Below are 7,107 nucleotides of genomic sequence, written 5' to 3' on the forward strand. Positions count from 1 at the left end.
CACGGGCCCTGGCAAGTCGTCAACTTGGGCCTGACCCAATAAGATTTTAAGTAAAAATTAGCAAAGAAAGGATTGAAATACTTTTGACACTTAGGCTTCTTGTCTTACTCTGCCTTTCATCACATGTCAGAACGATTTCGTGGCATCATCACCTGTAATTAAAGGCTGGCTTTGAAATCCATAGGAATTTTTATGATTAAAGAAGTGTTGAGATAAAAATTAGGCTCTGCCAGTGGCTTTTTAAGCAGTGATACAAATACTGCATTGGATTCCCAGGATTCTTTTGGCACTGAACACTTATCTCATTAAAGATGCCAGCACGCATCCGTGAAAACATTCAGCACCTCAAATGCCATCTCATAGCAGAATTTGACATTTCACCACAGGAATTAATCTTTTTCCAGGAAGAATCTTTAAATTTAAAATTCAGGTGTGATGCGTGCCATTTTTTGCTCATGTCTTGACCTGCAAATAATTCTTCTTGTTAGTATTAATTAGTTCTCTGAATGCACAAATTTTCTTTTTCAAAGGTTGTGGTTTGGGAAAAAAATGCCTGAGAAGTGTCATTGTTTAACTCAGCGCTAAACCACACATCCGTTTGCTCACTTCACCCCACAGCGGGATGGAAGAAAGAATAGAAAAAGGTGAAACTTGTGGGTTGAGACAAATACAGCTTAATAAAACAGAAAAGGAAAAGAATAATAATTGTAATAACAACGGAATACCAAACCCAAGTGAGTCACAGCACAAATTCTCAGCACGTGAATCCAATGCTCAGCTATTTACTGAACCAAACCACCTTCCAGCCAAGCCCCCAGGTATATACAAAGCATGCCATCATATGGTACGGAATATCCCTTTGGCCCCCTCACAGCTTCTTGGGTGGCCCCCACCTTCTCAGCGTCAGGCCAGTATGAGGCACTGAAAAGTCCTTCACTGCTTGGCAACAACTAAAACCATCAGTGTGTTATTAACATGATTCTCTTACTAAATCCAAACCACAGCACTATACCAGCAGCTAGGAAGAAAACCAACTATCCCAGCTGAAATGAGGACAGATGACAGTTGCCTTCCCCCTTTTTCTTCCTTCCCCTTTTCTAATAGCACAACAAAAATAAAAAAAGGAAAAAAAAATTGTGGAAAACTACTTAGCAGTTTTACTACAAGTCTTTCCAAGAACTTGATTTTTTTTTGGTGATATTTTGAAAATACCTGTGACTTTTAGAAGTTATTCTACCTCTTGCCCACACATAGTTGGTATGGAGCTACAAACTTTAAAAACATGATGGTAGAATGTAATTTCAGCTCCAGAGGTTTGACAGACTGCTCTCTGTCAAACTCTTACTGTAAATTTACAGTTGATTCAACTACTTATAGATGTAAGCACTTGCAAGCAGGAAGGCCTGTGACCTGTGATTCTGCATACACGTTTGAAAGGGAGGGGGTTTCTCCACACTTAATAGCTTTACTGAAGGCATTGTATTGCTCACTTAAATAAAAAATCCTGCATGACTCTCAATTTATCTAAAATAACCAGCTGCCCATCACAAGAAAGATCATTGAAAACCCCTTTGGGTTTTAATGTGGGCACAAGATCGTGTCTAGAATCAAATCATTCCCTGTCATAAAGATACAGTGATTGATGGGAACAACCAAGGGAGGGAGAAAGAGGGAAGCTGGCTCACAAAATTATGAGCTGGTGCAGAGAACTGGAGGATGCATTGGCCTATAAGTACTTAGTTCTGATTGCTTGCAATCCAAGAAGGTAGCAAAGTTTTGTGGGAGGATACATAGTAATCTGTTAGATGCATGAGTGATGGGTGGTTGTGTAAAATGTTATGGAAAATGCAGGTTAGCATAGTTATGGGGATGGAAAAGATTAGTAAGTGATGTACTGAGAGGGATGGAGGGAGGAGTGCTGTAAAAAGGATCAGAGAGTGGGGAGGTGGAGAACAGAAAAAAAAAACTAACTAATGGATGAAATTATGCACTTCTGGTAACAGAGCTTTCCGCCCTTGAGTAAAAGAATACATCCTCCAAGTGCACTGGAGTAGTGGCTTGTGTGACGATAGGCACGAAAGCATCACTCATCTGGCTCCCCGAAGTCTCGCCTGCCACTGCTGCAGCAGAGATCAGGGGAGAAATTTCTTGCTATGCTCCGGGTCCACGCAAGGTGGCAGTACTGCACTGGCACCCAGTGACAGGCATGTCCAACCAGGCTTCCTCGGAGAAAATCGTGATCACTTCTCACCGGTAAATTTTAGAAAATGTAATTTTCCGTCAAAGCAGTTCATCAAAGATCTCATCCGTGCCCATTCACCGAGCCATCTGCAGTGAAGCAAACCATTTTGGTCTGTCCAAATTTCTTCTTTTCTTGAGCAGAAAAGATACTTCAGAGGGAAGCAGACATCTGTACTGCAGCCCTGGTAGACAAACCTCTGTAGTGCAGAGATCTGGTTTCTGCGTTAACATGACAAGGTGGAAGATTTCAGTAATGTAAGATTATAGAGAACAGGGGTGAGAGGGGTAATCTGGGTCATTGTTAGGGAAATGGGACTAATTTTTGATGAAAGGATTTAAGAAGTAGCAGAGAGAATGGAGGCTAGTTTCACATTGGACATAAAGGGCCACTTTGGTTTCTGCATGTGGAGGGGATGCAGGTGTGACCTACACCAGACTGCAGACACTGGGGAGGAGCCCACCTGCAGCAGGGGCTGCAGCTCTTGCCTCTCCTTGCTGCTACCTGCTTGCTGCTCCAGCCACAAGCTGATTTCATGGGTACTGTGAGTACCCATGGCACCAACAATGACTGTCCTGTGCCCCCAGCCATGCTGCTGCTCATTTGGGTGGCTGTTATGGGAAATCAGAAACACCTCTGAAGAGTCACAGTCAAATCCAGAATCTCTGTCCTGCTTGGCTGATTGATACCTCTTACCCCTCCATCAGTGTCTTGCTACCACCATGTTTCAAATGCATAATGAAGAACAAGGGCTGGGTTAAGTGGTGCTGCCAAATCTATTTCAGTACAGTGCCTTAATCATGATGTGATGACACAATATTGGCTGTTGTGTCATGTTGGCCTGCAGAATATAAATCCTATATATTCTCTGGTGTAAAACACAGGCTTAGACACAGGCCTAAGTACTCCAGGCTATGTCCTGTTGACCATCAATCTGTCAGGTCATGTTTTGGAGGAAAAAAAAATCAGGCAACTTAACATATTGCATGGTACTGCTGGATGGTTGGCATTTCTGAGGTCAGGCAGTGTTCCACTGGTCCCCTAAGCTACAGGGAAAGGAGGCTACATCTCTATCAGTCTGCCTGATTGCTTCCACTGAACTGGAATGATTATCTACAAAATTAAAGGCAAAGATCTATCAACATTTTCCTAAATGGAACAGCAAATGCTTGTTTAATACATCACTTTAAAGTCTGTGACAAGCTGTGGGTTGACGCATCAGGGTTGGAGGGATGGGGTTCTAGTGGGGTCCTTCAGTGTGTTGCCCTGGGGCATGCTAGGGACACTGCAGCGCTATGAAAGTCTTACAGAGATGAGCCAGGGGCTCCTGAGGTGGTCAGAGTCCACAAGGAAACACCTGTGAAACACCTCAAGGGATGTTCCTCTAGGAAGGTGACAGCCATCAGCCCAGCTGAAGTGCCTTTACACAAATGCAGGCAGCATGGGCAATAAACAGAAGTTGGAAGCTACCATGCTGCTGGAAAGCTATGACCTTGTGGCTGTTACTGAAACTGGGTGGGAGGAATCCTATGCCTGGAGGGTGCCTATCAATGGCTGCAAGCTGGTCAGAAGGGACAGGCGAGGAAGGAGGGGCAGAGTTGTTGCCCTCTATGTTAAGGAATGGATCGAGTGTGAAGAGATGTTTCTAAAGAATTGCCAAGAGGAAGTTGAGAGCTTATGGGTAGGAATTAGAGACTGAAGCAGCAAGGGGAACCTTGTGGTTGGTGTCTACTACAGGTCACCTGGTCAATGGAGGCTACTGATGAAGCATTCTTACTCCAGCTACAGGAGGCATCCTGCTCCAAGGCTCTTGTCCTGCTGGGGATTTCAAACATCCTGACATTTGAAAAGGCAACATGATGAGCTGTAGGCAATCGAGGAAGTTCCTGCCTCAGTGATACCTTCCTAAGTCAGGAAGTAGATGGACCTACCTGAGGGGATGCAGTACTGGACCTGATAGTCATCAGTGCAAGTGAGCTCATCAGGGATGGCAAGATTGGAGGCAGCCTGGGCTCCAGTGATCACACACTGGTGTAGTTTGGAGTCCAAAGGAGTATATGTCAAGCAAGGAGCATAGAACCCTGAATTTTAGGAAAGCAAACTTGCAGCACTTCAAGGAGTTGGTCAGTAGGCCCCCTGGGGAAACTGTCCTCAGGGACAAGGGAGCAGAGCAGAGCTGGCAGACCTTTAAGGACACCTTCCAAGGAACAGAAGAGCTCTCGATCCCCAGGTGTAAAAAATCAGGCAAAGAAGGGAAAAGACCAGAATGGCTGAGTTGGGACCTGCTGGTCAGACTTACAGGCAAGAAGGAACTGCACAGGCAGTTCAAGCAGGATTGGGTATCCTGGGAAGAGTACAGAGATGCTGCCCAGTTTTGTAGAGATGAGGTCAGGAAGGCCAAGGCACAGCTGAAGCTGAACTTGGCCAGGAATGCCAAGAATAACAAGAAGGTATGTCATCCAGACAGGGAAGGTTAAGGAAAGTGTACCCCCCATGATGAGCAAGGCTGGCAAACTGGTTACAACTGACAAGGAGAAGGCTGAGGTTCTCTACAGCATTTTTGCCTCAGTCTTCTCTTGCCAGCCTCTCTCCTCACATCTCCTGAGTCAGAGGAAAGCAAGATGGGGTCCTGGGGGACAAAGTCAATCCCACTGTTGGTAAAGATAAGGTTCATGACCATCTGAGGAACTTGAATGTACACAAGTCTATGGGACCTGATGAGATGAATCTCAGAGTCCTGAAGGAACTGGCTGATGATATTTGAGAAGTCATGGCAATCAGGTGTAGTCTCTGGTCACTGGAAGAAGAGAAAAATTACACCTATTTTTAAAAGGGTAGAAAGGATGACCCTGGGAACTACCAAGCTGTCAGATTCACCTCCATGCCTGGGAAGATTATGGAACAGAAGCTATGCTAAAGCCCTTGTGGGACAGGGAGGTGAGTTGAGAGAGCCAGCATGACTTCACCAAGGGCAAGTCCTGCCTGACCAACCCAATGGCTTTCTACAATGGAGTGACTGCACCAGTAGACAAGGAAAGATAATGGATGTCATCTGTCTGGATTTCTGTAAGGCCTTTGACATGGTCTCTCTAAGTTTTAGAGGTATGGATTTGATGGGTGGACTGTTCAGTGGGTAAGAAATTGGCTGGATGGTTGTATCCAGAGGGTGGTGGTCAGTGGCTTCATGTGCATATGGGGAGGAGTGACAAGTGGTGTCCTTCAGGGACCCATACTGGGACCACTGTCATTTAGTATCTTCATCAATGACATAGTGTGATCGAGTAGACTCTCAGCAAGGTTGCAAATGATACTAAGCTGAGTGGTATAGTTAACCCATCAGAGGGACAGCATATCATCCAGAGGAACCAAGACAAGCTAGAAAGGTGGGCCCATGCAAACCTCCTGAAGTTCAACAAGGACAAATGTCAAGTCCTGCACTTGCGTCAGAACAATCCTTGTTATGAATACAGGCTGGAGGATGTTAGAAGCAGCTGTGTGGAGGAAGACTTGGGGGTACTGATGGATGAAAAGCTGGACATGAGCCAAAAATGTGCACTCACAGCCCAGAAAGCCAACAGTACCCTGGGTTGCATAAAAAGAATTGTGGCCAGTGGATCAAGAAAGGTCATTCTGCCGCTCGGCTCTGCTTTCATGAGACTCCACCTGGAGTACTGCATCCAGCTTTTTAGCCCTCAACACAGGAAGGACATGGATCTCTTGGAGTGAGTCCACAGCAGGGCCACAAGGCCACAAGGATCAGAGGGCTGGAGCACCTCACCTGCTTGGATAGGCTGAGAGAGTTGGGCTTGTTCGGCCTGGGGAAGAGGAGGGTCACAGGAGACCTTATAGTGGTCTTCTAGTACCTGAAGGGGACCTGCAAGAAAGCTGGGGAGGGACTGTTTGTGAGGGCATATAGCGACAGGACAAGAGCAATGGTTTTAAACTACAGCAGGGTAGGTTTAGATTAAATATTACGAAAAAATTCTTCACTATGAGGGCGGTGAGACACTGGCTCAGGTTGACTGAAGAGGTGGTGGAGGCCTCATCTCTGGAGACTTCAAAGGTCAGGCTTGATGAGGCTCTGAGCAACATGATCTAGTTCAAGATGCCCCTACTTGCTTCAGGACTAGGTGACCTTTAAAGGTCCCTTCCAACATAATGCATTCTATGTTTCAGTGTTTCTATGAAAGCTGCTGAATCAAAACCGTTAAATAGCTTGAAAGAGGTAAAAATCAACGTCCTAATCTTAGAGCCTTTAGGAAACTGATTTCCCTCTTTTACCGTATCATATTTATCTCAGTAAACTCTCAGTGTACCTACTGTAAATATGAATTACTGTAAGACTTCTTTAACCCCATGACAGTTAATTGTTTAACTTGTGATAATTGATTATTTTTATTTTGGAGAGTGTTCAGAAAAAAATCCAGAGTTCAACTATCCTATGTTAACAACAAAAAGTTACTACATCCTTGTTGATTTGGGGGTTTTGTTTTCCTCTTACTATTTGAATTTTGAAAAAAGGAAGTGCGTAATTTTTTTTTATAGAGAAATGAACTTTGAAGATCCAAGCATGTACACAGAGTGAATATAAACCTTTAGCTTCGACATAGCATTTAATTTGGTTGCAGTAAGGGAAGTCCCAGTTTTATCTAATCCTCTTAGTTACCTAAGTAATTTATTTGCTTAGTATAGTTGCTCTTGAACTAGAGCTTCCTCTTCATTTTGGGAATTTTTCTGCAGTTTGTTGTTTTTACTGGAGGTTCTCAGACTGGTTTGTGATTGTTTTGTCTGGGTTTGTGATTCTCTGGTAGCTTTGTGTTTATGTATGCTTCCTCACTGTATAAGTAAATGTGTCATTTACAAATACG

Source organism: Gallinula chloropus, assembly GCF_964237585.1.
Source record: "Gallinula chloropus genome assembly, chromosome: Z".
In the NCBI taxonomy this organism is placed as follows: Eukaryota; Metazoa; Chordata; class Aves; order Gruiformes; family Rallidae; genus Gallinula; species Gallinula chloropus.